This window comes from Narcine bancroftii, chromosome 2 (assembly GCF_036971445.1).
Source record: "Narcine bancroftii isolate sNarBan1 chromosome 2, sNarBan1.hap1, whole genome shotgun sequence".
Taxonomy (NCBI): Eukaryota; Metazoa; Chordata; class Chondrichthyes; order Torpediniformes; family Narcinidae; genus Narcine; species Narcine bancroftii.
In genome coordinates, this window is record NC_091470.1 from 262482004 (window position 1) to 262501702 (window position 19699).

Below are 19699 nucleotides of genomic sequence, written 5' to 3' on the forward strand. Positions count from 1 at the left end.
TCTGATTCACCGCCTCTGATTCCCCACCTCTGATTCCCCATCTCTGATTCCGCACATCCGATTCCCTGCCTCTGATTCCCCAACTCTGATTCCCCGCCTCTGATTCCCCATCTCTGATTCCCCACCTCTGATTCCCCGTGTCTGATTCCCTGCCTCTGTTTCCCCGCCTCTGATTCCGCACATTTGATTCCTTGCCTCTGATTCCCCACCTCTGATTCTCCATATCTCATTCCCCGCCTCTGAATCCCAGCCTCTGATTCCCCATATCTGATTCCCCGCCTCTGATTCCCTGCCTCTGATTCCCCAGCTCTGATTCCCCGCCTTTGATTACCCCGTCTGATTCCCAGCCTCTGATTCCCCGCATCTGATTCCCTGCCTCTGATTCCCCGCCTCTGATTCCAGGCCTCTGATTCCCAGCATCTGATTCCGGCCTCTGATTCCCGGCCTCTGATTCCCAGCTTCTGATTCTGATTCCCTGCCTCTGATTCCCCATCTCTGATTCCGCACATTTGATTCCTTGCCTCTGATTCCCCACCTCTGATTCCCCATATCTGATTCCCCGCCTGGGTTTCCCCGCCTCTGATTCCCCGCCTCTGTTTCCCAATATCTAAGTCCCCGCCTCTGATTCCCCAAATCTGATTCCCCACCTCTGATTCCCCAGCTCTGATTCCCCGCCTCTGATTCCCCGCATCTGATTCCCTGCATCTGATTCCAAGCCTCTGATTCCCTGCCTCTGATTCACAACCTCTGATTCCCCACCTCTGATTCCCCATATCTGATTCCCCGCCTCTGTTTCCCCGCCTCGGATTCCCCGCCTCTGTTTCCCCATATCTGATTCCCGGCCTCTGATTCCCCGCCTCTGATTCCCCGCCTCTGATTCCCTGCCTCTGATTCCCCATCTCCGATTCCGAACATCTGATTCCCTTCCTCTGATTCCCCACCTCTGATTCCCCGCCTCTGATTCCCTGCCTCTGATTCCCAACCTCGGATTCCCCGCCTCTGATTCCCAACTCTGATTCCCCGCCTCTGATTCCCCAGCTCTGATTCCCCGTGTTTGATTCCCTGCCTCTGATTCCCTGCCCTGATTCCCCATCTCTGTTTCACCGCCTTTGATTCGCCACCTCTGATTCCCCATATCTGATTCCCCGACTCTGATTCCCTGCCTCTGATTCCCAACCTCTGATTCCACACCTCTGATTCCCCATATCTGATTCCCCGCCTCTATTTCCCCATATCTGATTCCCCGCCTCTGATTCCCCAACTCTGATTCCCCGCCTCTGATTCCCCAGCTCTGATTCCCCGACTCTGATTCCCGGAGTCCGATTCCCTGCCTCTGATTCCCCGCCTCTGATTCCCCATCTCTGATTCCCCGCCTCCGATTCCCCGTGTCTGATTCCCTGCCTCTGATTCCCCGCCTCTGATTCCCCGCCTCTGATTCCCTGCCACTGATTCCCTGCCCCTGATTCCCCAATTCTGATTCCCCATATCTGATTCCCCGCCTCTGTTTCCCCGCCTCTGATTCCCCGCCTCTGATTCCCCATATCTGATTCCCTGCCTCTGATTCCCCAACTCTGATTCACCGCCTCTGATTCCCCAGCTCCGAATCCCCGCCTCTGATTCCCCGCGTCTGATTCCCTGCCTCTAATTCCCCGCCTTGATTCCCCATCTCTGATTCACAACCTCTGATTCCCCACCTCTGATTCCCTATATTTGATTCCCCGCCTCTGTTTCCCCGCCTCTGATTCGCAACCTCTAATTCCCCACCTCTGATTCCCCATATCTGATTCCCCGCCTCTGTTACCCTGCCTCTGATTCCCGGCCTCTGTTTCCCCATATCTGATTCCCCTCCTCTGATTCCCCAACTCTGATTCCCCGCCTCTGATTCCCCAGCTCTGATTCCCCGCCTTTTATTCCCGGCCTCTGATTCCCTGCCACTGATTCCCCGCCCCTGATTCCCCACCTCTGATTCCCCATATCTGATTCCCCGCCTCTGTTTCCCCAGCTCTGATTCCCTGCCACTGATTCCCCGGCCCTGATTCCCCACTACTGATTTCCCATATCTGATTCCCCGCCTCTGTTTCCCCAGCTCTGATTCCCTGCCTCTGATTCCCTGCCCTGATTCCCCATCTCTGTTTCACCGCCTTTGATTCGCCACCTCTGATTCCCCATATCTGATTCCCCGCCTCTGTTTCCCCGCCTCTGATTCCCTGCCTCTGATTCCCAACCTCTGATTCCACACATCTGATTCCCCATATCTGATTCCCCGCCTCTATTTCCCCATATCTGATTCCCCGCCTCTGATTCCCCAACTCTGATTACCCACCTCTGATTCCCCAGCTCTGATTCCCCGCCTCTGATTCCCGGCGTCCGATTCCCTGCCTCTGATTCCCCGCCTCTGATTCCCCATCTCTGATTCTCCATATCTGATTCCCCGCCTCTGAATCCCCATCTCTGATTCCCGGACTCTGATTCCCCTCCTCTGATTCCCGGCCTCTTATTCCCAGCATCTGATTCCCGGCCTCTGATTCCCGGCCTCTGATTCCCCGCTTCTGATTCTGATTCCCTGCCTCTGATTCCCCATCTCTGATTCCGCACATCTGATTCCCTGCCTCTGATTCCCCACCTCTGATTCCCCTTATCTGATTCCCCGCCTCTGTTGCCCCGCCTCTGATTCCCCGCCTCTGTTTCCCTATATCTAATTCCCCACTTCTGATGCCCCAACTCTCATTCCCCGCCTCTGATTCCCCAGCTCTGATTCCCCGCCTCTGATTCCCTGCATCTGATTCCCCATATTTGATTCCCCGCCTCTGTTTCCCCGCCTCTGATTCCCCACCTCTGTTTCCCCATATCTGATTCCCGCCTCTGATTCCCAACTATGATTCCCCGCCTCTGATTCCCCAGCTCTGATTCCATGCCTCTGATTCCCCGCGTTCTATTCCCTGCCTCTGATTCCCCGCCTGTGATTCCCCATCACTGATTCACCACCTCTGATTCCCTACCTCTGATTCCCCATATCTAATTCCCCGCCTCTGTTTGCCCGCCTCTGATTCCCCGCCTCTGTTTCCCCATATCTGATTCCCCGCCTCTGAATCCCCAACTCTGATTCCCTGCCTCAGATTCCCCAGCTCTGATTCCCCGCCTTTGATTCCCCCCGTCTGATTCCCAGCCTCTGAATCCCCGTGTCTGATTTCCTGCCTCTGATTCCCCGCCTCTGATTCCCCATCTCTGATTCACCGCCTCTGATTCCCCACCTCTGATTCCCCATCTCTTATTCCGCACATCCAATTCCCTGCCTCTGATTCCCCAACTCTGATTCCCCACCTCTGATTCCCCAGCTCTGATTCCCCGCCTCAGATTCCCCGCGTCTGATTCCCTGCCTCTGATTCCCCGCCTCTGATTCCCTGCCTCTGATTCCCCATATCTGATTCCCCGCCTCTGATTCCCTAACTCTGATTCCCCGCTTCTGATTCCCCAGCTCTGAATCCCCGCCTCTGATTCCCCGCGTCTGATTCCCTGCCTCTGATTCCCCGCCTCTGATTCCCCATCTGTGATTCACAACCTCTGATTCCCCACCTCTGATTCCCCATCTCTGATTCCGCACATCCAATTCCCTGCCTCTGATTCCCCAACTCTGATTCCCCACCTCTGATTCCCCAGCTCTGATTCCCCGCCTCAGATTCCCCGCGTCTGATTCCCTGCCTCTGATTCCCCGCCTCTGATTCACTGCCTCTGATTCCCCATATCTGATTCCCCGCCTCTGATTCCCCAACTCTGATTCCCCGCTTCTGATTCCCCAGCTCTGAATCCCCGCCTCTGATTCCCCGCGTCTGATTCCCTGCCTCTGATTCCCCGCCTCTGATTCCCCATCTGTGATTCACAACCTCTGATGCCCCACCTCTGATTCCCCATATCTGATTCCCCGCCTCTGTTTCCCCGCCTCTGATTCCCCGCCTCTGATTCCCCATATCTGATTCCCCGCCTCTGATTGCCCACCTCTGATTCCCCGCGTCTGATACCCTGCCTCTGATTCCCCGCCTCTGATTCCCCATCTCTGATTCACCACCTCTGATTCCCGGCCTCTGATTCCCAATCTCTGATTCCGCACATCCGATTCCATGCCTATGATTCCCCACCTCTGATTCCCCGCCTCTGATTCCCCATATCTGATTCCCTGCCTCTGTTTCCCCGCCTCTGATTCCCTACCTCTGTTTCCCCATATCTGATTCCCCGCCTCTAATTCCCCAACTCTAATACCCGCCTCTGATTCCCCAGCTCTGATTCCCCGCGTCTGATTCCCCGCATCTGATTCCCTGCCTCTGATTCCCCGCCTCTGATTCCAGGCCTCTGATTCCCAGCATCTGATTCCGGCCTCTGATTCCCGGCCTCTGATTCCCTGCTTCTGATTCTGTTTCCCTGCCTCTGATTCCCCATCTCTGATTCCGCACATCTGATTCCCTGCCTCTGATTCCCCACCTCTGATTCCCCATATCTGATTCCCCGCCTCTGTTTCCCCGCCTCTGATTCCCCTCCTCTGTTTCCCAATATCTAAGTCCCCACCTCTGATTCCCCAAATCTGATTCCCCACCTCTGATTCCCCAGCTCTGATTCCCCGCCTCTGATTCCCCGCATCTGATTCCCTGAATCTGATTCCAAGCCTCTGATTCCCTGCCTCTGATTCCCAACCTCTGATTCCCCACCTCTGATTCCCCATATCTGATTCCCCGCCTCTGTTTCCCCGCCTCGGATTCCCCGCCTCAGTTTCCCCATATCTGATTCCCGGCCTCTGTTTCCCCGCCTCTGATTCCCCGCCTCTGATTCCCTGCCTCTGATTCCCCATCTCCGATTCCGCACATCTGATTCCCTTCCTCTGATTCCCCGCCTCTGATTCCCCGCATCTGATTCCCTGCCTCTGATTCCCAACCTCTGATTCCCCACCTCTGATTCCCCATATCTGATTCCCCGCCTCTGTTTCCCCGCCTCTGATTCCCCGCCTCTGATTCCCAACTCTGATTCCCCGCCTCTGATTCCCCAGCTCTGATTCCCCGTGTTTGATTCCCTGCCTCTGATTCCCTGCCCTGATTCCCCATCTCTGTTTCACCGCCTTTGATTCGCCACCTCTGATTCCACATATCTGATTCCCCGCCTCTGTTTCCCCGACTCTGATTCCCTTCCTCTGATTCCCAACCTCTGATTCCACACCTCTGATTCCCCATATCTGATTCCCCGCCTCTATTTCCCCATATCTGATTCCCCGCCTCTGATTCCCCAACTCTGATTCCCCGCCTCTGATTCCCCAGCTCTGATTCCCCGACTCTGATTCCCGGCGTCCGATTCCCTGCCTCTGATTCCCCGCCTCTGATTCCCCATCTCTGATTCCCCGCCTCTGATTCCCCGAGTCTGATTCCCTGCCTCTGATTCCCCGCCTCTGATTCCGCGCCTCTGATTCCCTGCCACTGATTCCCTGCCCCTGATTCCCCACCTCTTTCCCCATATCTGATTCCCCGCCTCTGTTTCCCCGCCTCTGATTCCCCGCCTCTGATTCCCCATATCTGATTCCCTGCCTCTGATTCCCCAACTCTGATTCCCCGCCTCTGATTCCCCAGCTCTGAATCCCCGTCTCTGATTCCCCGTGTCTGATTCCCTGCCTCTGATTCCCCGCCTTGATTCCCCATCTCTGATTCGCAACCTCTGATTCCCCACCTCTGATTCCCTATATTTGATTCCCCGCCTCTGTTTCCCCGCCTCTGATTCCCCATATCTGATTCCCCGCCTCTGATTGCCCACCTCTGATTCCCCGCCTCTGATTCGCCAGCTCTGATTCCCCGCCTCTGATTCCCCGCATCTGATTCCCTGCCTTTGATTCCCCGCCTCTGATTCCCCATCTCTGATTCACCGCCTTTGATTCGCCACCTCTGATTCCCCATATCTGATTCCCCACCTCTGTTTCCCGGCCTCTGATTCCCCGCCTCTGATTCTCCATATCTCATTCCCCGCCTCTGAATCCCCATCTCTGATTCCCGGACTCTGATTCCCAGCATCTGATTCCCGGCCTCTGATACCCGGCCTCTGATTCCCCGCTTCTGATTCTGATTCCCTGCCTCTGATTCCCCATCTCTGATTCCGCACATCTGATTCCCTGCCTCTGATTCCCCACCTCTGATTCCCCATATCTGATTCCCCGCCTCTGTTTCCCCGCCTCTGATTCCCCGCCTCTGTTTCCCTATATCTAATTCCCCACCTCTGATGCCCCAACTCTGATTCCCCGCCTCTGATTCCCCAGCTCTGATTCCCCGCCTCTGATTCCCCGCATCCGATTCCCCATATCTGATTCCCCGCCTCTGTTTCCCCGCCTCTGATTCCCCGCCTCTGTTTCCCCATATCTGATTCCCCGCCTCTGATTCCCAACTATGATTCCCCACCTCTGATTCCCCAGCTCTGATTCCCTGCGTCTGATTCCCTGCGTTCTATTCCCTGCCTCTGATTCCCCGCCTGTGATTCCCCATCACTGATTCACCACCTCTGATTCCCCACCTCTGATTCCCCATATCTAATTCCCCGCCTCTGTTTGCCCGCCTCTGATTCCCCGCCTCTGTTTCCCCATATCTGATTCCCCGTCTCTGAATCCCCAACTGTGATTCCCTGCCTCTGATTCCCCAGCTCTGATTCCCCGCCTTTGATTCCCCCCGTCTGATTCCCAGCCTCTGAATCCCCGTGTCTGATTTCCTGCCTCTGATTCCCCGCCTCTGATTCCCCATCTCTGATTCCTCTGATTCCCCACATCTGATTCCCCATCTCTGATTCCGCACATCCGATTCCCTGCCTCTGATTCCCCAACTCTGATTCCCCACCTCTGATTCCCCAGCTCTGATTCCCCGCCTCAGATTCCCCGCGTCTGATTCCCTGCCTCTGATTCCCCGTCTCTGATTCCCCATCTCTGATTCCCCACCTCTGATTCCCCGTGTCTGATTCCCTGCCTCTGATTCCCCGCCTCTGAATCCCAGCCTCTGATTCCACATATCTGATTCCCCGCCTCTGATTCCCTGCCTCTGATTCCCCAGCTCTGATTCCCCGCCTTTGATTCCCCCCGTCTGATTCCCAGCCTCTGAATCCCCGTGTCTGATTTCCTGCCTCTGATTCCCCGCCTCTGATTCCCCATATCTGATTCCCTGCCACTGATTCCCCGCCTCTGATTCCCCATCTCTGATTCACCACCTCTGATTCCCGGCCTCTGATTGCCCACCTCTGATTCCCCGCCTCTGATTCGCCAGCTATGATTCCCCCCCTCTGATTCCCCGCGTCTGATTCCCGCCTCAGATTCCCCAACTCTAATACCCCGCCTCTGATTCCCCAGCTCTGATTCCCCTCCTCTGATTCCCCGCATCTGATTCCCTGCCTCTGATTCCCCGCCTCTGATTCCAGGCCTCTGATTCCCAACCTATGATTCCCCACCTCTGATTCCCCATATCTGATTCCCCGCCTCTGTTTCACCGCCTCTGATTCCCCGCCTCTGTTTCCCCATATCTGATTCCCCGCCTCTGATTCCCCAACTCTGATTCCCCGCCTGTGATTCCCCAGCTCTAATTCCCCGCCTCTGATTCCCCATATCTGATTCCCATCCTCTGATTGCCCACCTCTGATTCCCCGCCTCTGATTCGCCAGCTCTGATTCCCCGCCTCTGATTGCCCGCATCTGATTCCCTGCCTCTGATTCCCCGCCTCTGATTCCCCATCTCTGATTCCCCGCCTGTGATTCCCCAGCTCTGATTCCCAGCCTCTGATTCCCCGTGTTTGATCCCCTGCCTCTGATTACCTTCCTCTGATTCCCGGCCTCTGATACCCCGCTTCTGATTCTGATTCCCTGCCTCTGATTCCCCATCTCTGATTCACCACATCTAATTCCCTGCCTCTGATTCCACGCCCCTGATTCCCCACCTCTGATTCCCCATATCTGAATCCCCGCCTCTGTTTCCACGCCTCTGATTCCCTGCCTCTGATTCCCAACCTCTGATTCCCCACCCCTGATTCCCCATATCTGATTCCCCGCCTCTGTTTCCCTGCCTCTGATTCTCCGCCGCCGTTTCCCCATATCTGATTCCCCGCCTCTGATTCCCCAACTCTGATTCCCCACCTCTGATTCCCCAGCTCTGATTCCCCGCCTCTGATTCCGCGTGTTTGATTCCCTGCCTCTGATTCCCCGCCTCTGATTCCCCATCTCTGATTCACCGCCTTTGATTCGACACCTCTGATTCCCCATATTTGATTCCCCACCTCTGTTACCCCGCCTCTGATTCCCCGCCTCTGATTCCCCATATATCATTCCCCGCCTCTGAATCCCCATCTCTGATTCCCGGACTCTGATTCCCCACCTCTGATTCCCGGCCTCTTATTCCCGGCATCTGAATCCCGGCCTCTGATTCCCGGCCTCTGATTCCCCGCTTCTGATTCTGATTCCCTGCCTCTGATTCCCCATCTCTGATTCCGCACATCTGATTCCCTGCCTCTGATTCCCCACCTCTGATTCCCCATATCTGATTCCCCACCTCTGTTTCTCCGCGTCTGATTCCCCGCCTCTGTTTCCCCATATCTAATTCCCCACCTCTGATGCCCCAACTCTGATACCCCGCCTCTGATTCCCCAGCTCTGATTCCCCGCCTCTGATTCCCCGCATCCGATTCCCCATATCTGATACCCCGCCTCTGTTTCCCCGCCTTTGATTCCCCGCCTCTGTTTCCCCATATCTGATTCCCCGCCTCTGATTCCCAACTATGATTCCCCGCCTCTGATTCCCCAGCTCTGATTCCCCGCCTCTGATTCCCAGCGTTCTATTCCCTGCCTCTGATTCCCCGCCTGTGATTCCCCATCTCTGATTCACCACCTCTGATTCCCCACCTCTGATTCCCCATATCTAATTCCCCGCCTCTGTTTGCCCGCCTCTGATTCCCCGCCTCTGTTTCCCCATATCTGATTCCCCGTGTCTGATTCCCTGCCTCTGATTCCCCGCCTCTGATTCCCCGCCTCTGATTCCCTGCCACTGATTCCCTGCCCCTGATACCCCACCTCTGATTCCCCATATCTGATTCTCTGCCTCTGTTTCCCCGCCTCTGATTCCCCGCCTCTGATTCCCCGCCTCTGATTCCCCAACTCTGATTCCCCGCCTCTGATTCCCCAGCTCTGATACCCGCCTCTGATTCCCCGCGTCTGTTTCCCCGCCTCTGATTCCCTGCCTCTGTTTCCCCATATCTAAGTCCCCGACTCTGATTCCCCAACTCTGATTCCCCACCTCTGATTCCCCAGCTCTGATTCCCCGCCTCTGATTCCCCGCATCTGATTCCCCATATCTGATTCCCCGCCTCTGTTTCCCCGCCTCTGATTCCCCGCCTCTGTTTCCCCATATCTGATTCCCGGCCTCTGATTCCCCGCCTCTGCTTCCCCGCCTCTGATTCCCTGCCTCTGATTCCCCATCTCCGATTCCGCACATCGGATTTCCTGCCTCTGATTCCCCGCCTCTGATTCCCCGCCTCTGATTCCCTGCTTCTGATTCCCAACCTCTGATTCCCCACCTCTGATTCCCCATATCTGATTCCCCACCTCTGTTTCCCCACCTCTGATTCCCCGCCTCTGATTCCCCAACTCTGAATCCCCGCCTCTGATTCCCCAGCTCTGATTCCACGCCTCTGATTCCCCGTGTTTGATTCCCTGCCTCTGATTCCCTGCCATGATTCCCCATCTCTGATTCACCGCCTTTAATTTGCCACCTCTGATTCCCCATATCTGATTCCCCTCCTCTGTTTCCCCGCCTCTGATTCCCAACCTCTGATTCCACACCTCTGATTCCCCATATCTGATTCCCCGCCTCTGTTTCCCCGCCTCTGATTCCCCGCCCCTGTTTCCCCATATCTGATTCCCCACCTCTGATTCTCCTACCCTGCTTCCCCGCCTATGATTCCCCAGCTCTGATTCCCCGCCTCTGATTCCCCGTTTTTGATTCCCTGCCTCTGATTCCCCGCCTCTGATTCCCCATGTCTGATTCACCGCCTTTGATTCTCCACCTCTGTTTCCCCATATCTGATTCCCCACCTCTGTTTCCCCGCCTCTGATTCCCCGCCTCTGATTCCCCATATCTGATTCCCCGGCTCTGATTGCCCACCTCTTATTCCCCGCCTCTGATTCGCCAGCTCTGATTCCCCGCCTCTGATTCCCCGCATCTGATTCCCTGCCTCTGATTCCCCGCCTCTGATTCCCCATCTCTGATTCACCGCCTTTGATTCGCCACCTCTGATTCCCCATATCTGATTCCCCACCTCTGTTTCCCGGCCTCTGATTCCCCGCCTCTGATTCTCCATATCTCATTCCCCGCCTCTGAATCCCCATCTCTGATTCCCGGACTCTGATTCCCCACCTCTGATTCCCGGCCTCTTATTCCCAGCATCTGATTCCCGGCCTCTGATAATCGGCCTCTGATTCCCCGCTTCTGATTCTGATTCCCTGCCTCTGATTCCCCATCTCTGATTCCGCACATCTGATTCCCTGCCTCTGATTCCCCACCTCTGATTCCCCATATCTGATTCCCCGCCTCTGTTTCCCCGCCTCTGATTCCCCGCCTCTGTTTCCCTATATCTAATTCCCCACCTCTGATGCCCCAACTCTGATTCCCCGCCTCTGATTCCCCAGCTCTGATTCCCCGCCTCTGATTCCCCGCATCCGATTCCCCATATGTGATTCCCCGCCTCTGTTTCCCCGCCTCTGATTCCCCGCCTCTGTTTCCCCATATCTGATTCCCCGCCTCTGATTCCCAACTATGATTCCCCGCCTCTGATTCCCCAGCTCTGATTCCCTGCCTCTGATTCCCTGCGTTCTATTCCCTGCCTCTGATTCCCCGCCTGTGATTCCCCATCACTGATTCACCACCTCTGATTCCCCACATCTGATTCCCCATATCTAATTCCCCGCCTCTCTTTGCCCGCCTCTGATTCCCCGCCTCTGTTTCCCCATATCTGATTCCCCGTCTCTGAATCCCCAACTCTGATTCCCTGCCTCTGATTCCCCAGCTCTGATTCCCCGCCTTTGATTCCCCCCGTCTGATTCCCAGCCTCTGAATCCCCGTGTCTGATTTCCTGCCTCTGATTCCCCGCCTCTGATTCCCCATCTCTGATTCACCGCCTCTGATTCCCCACCTCTGATTCCCCATGTCTGATTCCGCACATCCGATTCCCTGCCTCTGATTCCCCAACTCTGATTCCCCGCCTCTGATTCCCCATCTCTGATTCCCCACCTCTGATTCCCCGTGTTTGATTCCCTGCCTCTGATTCCCCGCCTCTGAATACCAGCCTCTGATTCCCCATATCTGATTCCCCGCCTCTAATTCCCTGCCTCTGATTCCCCAGCTCTGTTTCCCCGCCTTTGATTCCCCCCGTCTGATTCCCAGCCTCTGAATCCCCATGTCTGATTTCCTGCCTCTGATTCCCCGCATCTGATTCCCCATCTCTGATTCACCGCCTCTGATTCCCCATCTCTGATTCCCCACCTCTGATTCCCCGTGTCTGATTCCCCGTGTCTGATTCCCTGCCTCTGATTCCACGCCTCTGATTCCTCATATCTGATTCCCTGCCACTGATTCCCCGCCTCTGATTCCCCATCTCTGATTCACCACCTCTGATTCCCGGCCTCTGATTGCCCACCTCTGATTCCCCGCCTCTGATTCGCCAGCTATGATTCCCCCCCTCTGATTCCCCGCGTCTGATTCCCCGCCTCTGATTCCCCAACTCTAATACCCCGCCTCTGATTCCCCAGCTCTGATTCCCCTCCTCTGATTCCCCGCATCTGATTCCCTGCCTCTGATTCCACGCCTCTGATTCCAGGCCTCTGATTCCCAACCTCTGATTCCCCACCTCTGATTCCCAATATCTGATTCCCCGCCTCTGTTTCACCGCCTCTGATTCCCCGCCTCTGTTTCCCCGCCTGTGATTCCCCAGCTCTGTTTCCCCGCCTCTGATTCCCCATATCTGATTCCCATCCTCTGATTGCCCACCTCTGATTCCCCGCCACTGATTCGCCAGCTCTGATTCCCCGCCTCTGATTCCCCGCATCTTATTCCCTGCCTCTGATTCCCCGCCTCTGATTCCCCATCTCCGATTCCCCGCCTGTGATTCCCCAGCTCTGATTCCCCGCCTCTGATTCCCCGCATCTGATTCCCTGCCTCTGATTCCCCGCCTCTGATTCCCCATCTCTGATTCCCCGCCTGTGATTCCCCACCTCTGATTCCCAGCCTCTGATTCCCCGTGTTTGATCCCCTGCCTCTGATTACCTTCCTCTGATTCCCGGCCTCTGATTCCCCGCTTCTGATTCTGATTCCCTGCCTCTGATTCCCCATCTCTGATTCACCACATCTAATTCCCTGCCTCTGATTCCACGCCCCTGATTCCCCACCTCTGATTCCCCATATCTGAATCCCCGCCTCTGTTTCCACGCCTCTGATTCCCTGCCTCTGATTCCCAACCTCTGATTCCCCACCCCTGATTCCCCATATCTGATTCCCCGCCTCTGTTTCCCTGCCTCTGATTCTCCGCCCCTGTTTCCCCATATCTGATTCCCAGCCTCTGATTCCCCAACTCTGATTCCCCACCTCTGATTCCCCAGCTCTGATTCCCCGCCTCTGATTCCGCTTGTTTGATTCCCTGCCTCTGATTCCCCGCCTCTGATTCCCCATCTCTGATTCACCGCCTTTGATTCGACACCTCTGATTCCCCAAATATCATTCCCCGCCTCTGAATCCCCATCTCCGATTCCCGGACTCTGATTCCCCACCTCTGATTCCCGGCCTCTTATTCCCGGCATCTGAATCCCGGCCTCTGATTCCCGGCCTCTGATTCCCCGCTTCTGATTCTGATTCCCTGCCTCTGATTCCCCATCTCTGATTCCGCACATCTGATTCCCTGCCTCTGATTTCCCACCTCTGATTCCCCATATCTGATTCCCCACCTCTGTTTCTCCGCCTCTGATTCCCCGCCTCTGTTTCCCCATATCTAATTCCCCACCTCTGATGCCCCAACTCTGATACCCCGCCTCTGATTCCCCAGCTCTGATTCCCCGCCTCTGATTCCCCGCATCCGATTCCCCATATCTGATTCCCCGCCTCTGTTTCCCCGCCTTTGATTCCCCGCCTCTGTTTCCCCATATCTGATTCCCCGCCTCTGATTCCCAACTATGATTCCCCGCCTCTGATACCCCAGCTCTGATTCCCCGCCTCTGATTCCCCGCGTTCTATTCCCTGCCTCTGATTCCCCGCCTGTGATTCCCCATCTCTGATTCACCACCTCTGATTCCCCACCTCTGATTCCCCATATCTAATTCCCCGCCTCTGTTTGCCCGCCTCTGATTCCCCGCCTCTGTTTCCCCATATCTGATTCCCCGTGTCTGATTCCCTGCCTCTGATTCCCCGCCTCTGATTCCCCGCCTCTGATTCCCTGCCACTGATTCCCTGCCCCTGATACCCCACCTCTAATTCCCCATATCTGATTCCCTGCCTCTGTTTCCCCGCCTCTGATTCCCCGCCTCTGATTCCCCGCCTCTGATTCCCCAACTCTGATTCCCCGCCTCTGATTCCCCAGCTCTGATACCTGCCTCTGATTCCCCGCGTCTGTTTCCCCGCCTCTGATTCCCTGCCTCTGTTTCCCCATATCTAAGTCCCCGACTCTGATTCCCTATATCTGATTCCCCGCCTCTGTTTCCCCGACTCTGATTCCCCGCCTCTGATTCCCCATATCTGATTCCCTGCCTCTGTTTCCCCGCCTCTGATTCCCTACCTCTGTTTCCCCATATCTGATTCCCCGCCTCTAATTCCCCAACTCTAATACCCGCCTCTGATTCCCCAGCTCTGATTCCCCGCCTCTGATTCCCCGCATCTGATTCCCTGCCTCTGATTCCCCGCCTCTGATTCCAGGCCTCTGATTCCCAGCATCTGATTCCGGCCTCTGATTCCCGGCCTCTGATTCCCTGATTCTGATTCTGTTTCCCTGCCTCTGATTCCCCATCTCTGATTCCGCACATCTGATTCCCTGCCTCTGATTCCCCACCTCTGATTCCCCATATCTGATTCCCCGCCTCTGTTTCCCCGCCTCTGATTCCCCTCCTCTGTTTCCCAATATCTAAGTCCCCACCTCTGATTCCCCAAATCTGATTCCTCACCTCTGATTCCCCAGCTCTGATTCCCCGCCTCTGATTCCCCGCATCTGATTCCCTGCATCTGATTCCAAGCCTCTGATTCCCTGCCTCTGATTCCCAACCTCTGATTCCCCACCTCTGATTCCCCATATCTGATTCCCCGCCTCTGTTTCCCCGCCTCGGATTCCCCGCCTCAGTTTCCCCATATCTGATTCCCGGCCTCTGTTTCCCCGCCTCTGATTCCCCGCCTCTGATTCCCTGCCTCTGATTCCCCATCTCCGATTCCGCACATCTGATTCCCTTCCTCTGATTCCCCGCCTCTGATTCCCCGCATCTGATTCCCTGCCTCTGATTCCCAACCTCTGATTCCCCACCTCTGATTCCCCATATCTGATTCCCCGCCTCTGTTTCCCCGCCTCTGATTCCCCGCCTCTGATTCCCAACTCTGATTCCCCGCCTCTGATTCCCCAGCTCTGATTCCCCGTGTTTGATTCCCTGCCTCTGATTCCCTGCCCTGATTCCCCATCTCTGTTTCACCGCCTTTGATTCGCCACCTCTGATTCCACATATCTGATTCCCCGCCTCTGTTTCCCCGACTCTGATTCCCTTCCTCTGATTCCCAACCTCTGATTCCACACCTCTGATTCCCCATATCTGATTCCCCGCCTCTATTTCCCCATATCTGATTCCCCGCCTCTGATTCCCCAACTCTGATTCCCCGCCTCTGATTCCCCAGCTCTGATTCCCCGACTCTGATTCCCGGCGTCCGATTCCCTGCCTCTGATTCCCCGCCTCTGATTCCCCATCTCTGATTCTCCATATCTGATTCCCCGCCTCTGAATCCCCATCTCTGATTCCCGGACTCTGATTCCCCTCCTCTGATTCCCGGCCTCTTATTCCCAGCATCTGATTCCCGGCCTCTGATTCCCGGCCTCTGATTCCCCGCTTCTGATTCTGATTCCCTGCCTCTGATTCCCCATCTCTGATTCCGCACATCTGATTCCCTGCCTCTGATTCCCCACCTCTGATTCCCCTTATCTGATTCCCCGCCTCTGTTTCCCCGCCTCTGATTCCCCGCCTCTGTTTCCCTATATCTAATTCCCCACTTCTGATGCCCCAACTCTCATTCCCCGCCTCTGATTCCCCAGCTCTGATTCCCCGCCTCTGATTCCCTGCATCCGATTCCCCATATCTGATTCCCCGCCTCTGTTTCCCCGCCTCTGATTCCCCACCTCTGTTTCCCCATATCTGATTCCAGCCTCTGATTCCCAACTATGATTCCCCGCCTCTGATTCCCCAGCTCTGATTCCCTGCCTCTGATTCCCCGCGTTCTATTCCCTGCCTCTGATTCCCCGCCTGTGATTCCCCATCACTGATTCACCACCTCTGATTCCCTACCTCTGATTCCCCATATCTAATTCCCCGCCTCTGTTTGCCCGCCTCTGATTCCCCGCCTCTGTTTCCCCATATCTGATTCCCCGCCTCTGAATCCCCAACTCTGATTCCCTGCCTCAGATTCCCCAGCTCTGATTCCCCGCCTTTGATTCCCCCCGTCTGATTCCCAGCCTCTGAATCCCCGTGTCTGATTTCCTGCCTCTGATTCCCCGCCTCTGATTCCCCATCTCTGATTCACCGCCTCTGATTCCCCACCTCTGATTCCCCATCTCTGATTCCGCACATCCAATTCCCTGCCTCTGATTCCCCAACTCTGATTCCCCACCTCTGATTCCCCAGCTCTGATTCCCCGCCTCAGATTCCCCGCGTCTGATTCCCTGCCTCTGATTCCCCGCCTCTGATTCCCTGCCTCTGATTCCCCATATCTGATTCCCCGCCTCTGATTCCCCAACTCTGATTCCCCGCTTCTGATTCCCCAGCTCTGAATCCCCGCCTCTGATTCCCCGCGTCTGATTCCCTGCCTCTGATTCCCCGCCTCTGATTCCCCATCTGTGATTCACAACCTCTGATTCCCCACCTCTGATTCCCCATCTCTGATTCCGCACATCCAATTCCCTGCCTCTCATTCCCCAACTCTGATTCCCCACCTCTGATTCCCCAGCTCTGATTCCCCGCCTCAGATTCCCCGCGTCTGATTCCCTGCCTCTGATTCCCCGCCTCTGATTCCCTGCCTCTGATTCCCCATATCTGATTCCCCGCCTCTGATTCCCCAACTCTGATTCCCCGCTTCTGATTCCCCAGCTCTGAATCCCCGCCTCTGATTCCCCGCGTCTGATTCCCTGCCTCTGATTCCCCGCCTCTGATTCCCCATCTGTGATTCACAACCTCTGATGCCCCACCTCTGATTCCCCATATCTGATTCCCCGCCTCTGTTTCCCCGCCTCTGATTCCCCGCCTCTGATTCCCCATATCTGATTCCCCGCCTCTGATTGCCCACCTCTGATTCCCCGCGTCTGATACCCTGCCTCTGATTCCCCGCCTCTGATTCCCCATCTCTGATTCACCACCTCTGATTCCCGGCCTCTGATTCCCAATCTCTGATTCCGCACATCCGATTCAATGCCTATGATTCCCCACCTCTGATTCCCCGCCTCTGATTCCCCATATCTGATTCCCTGCCTCTGTTTCCCCGCCTCTGATTCCCTACCTCTGTTTCCCCATATCTGATTCCCCGCCTCTAATTCCCCAACTCTAATACCCGCCTCTGATTCCCCAGCTCTGATTCCCCGCCTCTGATTCCCCGCATCTGATTCCCTGCCTCTGATTCCCCGCCTCTGATTCCAGGCCTCTGATTCCCAGCATCTGATTCCGGCCTCTGATTCCCGGCCTCTGATTCCCTGCTTCTGATTCTGTTTCCCTGCCTCTGATTCCCCATCTCTGATTCCGCACATCTGATTCCCTGCCTCTGATTCCCCACCTCTGATTCCCCATATCTGATTCCCCGCCTCTGTTTCCCCGCCTCTGATTCCCCTCCTCTGTTTCCCAATATCTAAGTCCCCACCTCTGATTCCCCAAATCTGATTCCCCACCTCTGATTCCCCAGCTCTGATTCCCCGCCTCTGATTCCCCGCATCTGATTCCCTGCATCTGATTCCAAGCCTCTGATTCCCTGCCTCTGATTCCCAACCTCTGATTCCCCACCTCTGATTCCCCATATCTGATTCCCCGCCTCTGTTTCCCCGCCTCGGATTCCCCGCCTCAGTTTCCCCATATCTGATTCCCGGCCTCTGTTTCCCCGCCTCTGATTCCCCGCCTCTGATTCCCTGCCTCTGATTCCCCATCTCCGATTCCGCACATCTGATTCCCTTCCTCTGATTCCCCGCCTCTGATTCCCCGCATCTGATTCCCTGCCTCTGATTCCCAACCTCTGATTCCCCACCTCTGATTCCCCATATCTGATTCCCCGCCTCTGTTTCCCCACCTCTGATTCCCCGCCTCTGATTCCCAACTCTGATTCCCCGCCTCTGATTCCCCAGCTCTGATTCCCCGTGTTTGATTCCCTGCCTCTGATTCCCTGCCCTGATTCCCCATCTCTGTTTCACCGCCTTTGATTCGCCACCTCTGATTCCACATATCTGATTCCCCGCCTCTGTTTCCCCGACTCTGATTCCCTTCCTCTGATTCCCAACCTCTGATTCCACACCTCTGATTCCCCATATCTGATTCCCCGCCTCTATTTCCCCATATCTGATTCCCCGCCTCTGATTCCCCAACTCTGATTCCCCGCCTCTGATTCCCCAGGTCTGATTCCCCGACTCTGATTCCCGGCGTCCGATTCCCTGCCTCTGATTCCCCGCCTCTGATTCCCCATCTCTGATTCCCCGCCTCTGATTCCCCGTGTCTGATTCCCTGCCTCTGATTCCCCGCCTCTGATTCCCCGCCTCTGATTCCCTGCCACTGATTCCCTGCCCCTGATTCCCCACCTCTTTCCCCATATCTGATTCCCCGCCTCTGTTTCCCCGCCTCTGATTCCCCGCCTCTGATTCCCCATATCTGATTCCCTGCCTCTGATTCCCCAACTCTGATTCCCCGCCTCTGATTCCCCAGCTCTGAATCCCCGTCTCTGATTCCCCGTGTCTGATTCCCTGCCTCTGATTCCCCGCCTTGATTCCCCATCTCTGATTCGCAACCTCTGATTCCCCACCTCTGATTCCCTATATTTGATTCCCCGCCTCTGTTTCCCCGCCTCTGATTCCCCATATCTGATTCCCCGCCTCTGATTGCCCACCTCTGATTCCCCGCCTCTGATTCGCCAGCTCTGATTCCCCGCCTCTGATTCCCCGCATCTGATTCCCTGCCTCTGATTCCCCGCCTCTGATTCCCCGCATCTGATTCCCTGCCTCTGATTCCCCGCCTCTGATTCCAGGCCTCTGATTCCCAACTTATGATTCCCCACCTCTGATTCCCCATATCTGATTCCCCGCCTCTGTTTCACCGCCTCTGATTCCACGCCTCTGTTTCCCCATATCTGATTCCCCGCCTCTGATTCCCCAACTCTGATTCCCCGCCTGTGATTCCCCAGCTCTAATTCCCCGCCTCTGATTCCCCATATCTGATTCCCATCCTCTGATTGCCCACCTCTGATTCCCCGCCTCTGATTCGCCAGCTCTGATTCCCCGCCTCTGATTGCCCGCATCTGATTCCCTGCCTCTGATTCCCCGCCTCTGATTCCCCATCTCTGATTCCCCGCCTGTGATTCCCCAGCTCTGATTCCCAGCCTCTGATTCCCCGTGTTTGATCCCCTGCCTCTGATTACCTTCCTCTGATTCCAGGACTCTGATACCCCGCTTCTGATTCTGATTCCCTGCCTCTGATTCCCCATCTCTGATTCACCACATCTAATTCCCTGCCTCTGATTCCACGCCCCTGATTCCCCACCTCTGATTCCCCATATCTGAATCCCCGCCTCTGTTTCCACGCCTCTGATTCCCTGCCTCTGATTCCCAACCTCTGATTCCCCACCCCTGATTCCCCATATCTGATTCCCCGCCTCTGTTTCCCTGCCTCTGATTCTCCGCCCCTGTTTCCCCATATCTGATTCCCCGCCTCTGATTCCCCAACTCTGATTCCCCACCTCTGATTCCCCAGCTCTGATTCCCCGCCTCTGATTCCGCGTGTTTGATTCCCTGCCTCTGATTCCCCGCCTCTGATTCCCCATCTCTTATTCACCGCCTTTGATTCGACACCTCTGATTCCCCATATTTGATTCCCCACCTCTGTTACCCCGCCTCTGATTCCCCGCCTCTGATTCCCCATATATCATTCCCCGCCTCTGAATCCCCATCTCTGATTCCCGGACTCTGATTCCCCACCTCTGATTCCCGGCCTCTTATTCCCGGCATCTGAATCCCGGCCTCTGATTCCCGGCCTCTGATTCCCCGCTTCTGATTCTGATTCCCTGCCTCTGATTCCCCATCTCTGATTCCGCACATCTGATTCCCTGCCTCTGATTCCCCACCTCTGATTCCCCATATCTGATTCCCCACCTCTGTTTCTCCGCCTCTGATTCCCCGCCTCTGTTTCCCCATATCTAATTCCCCACCTCTGATGCCCCAACTCTGATACCCCGCCTCTGATTCCCCAGC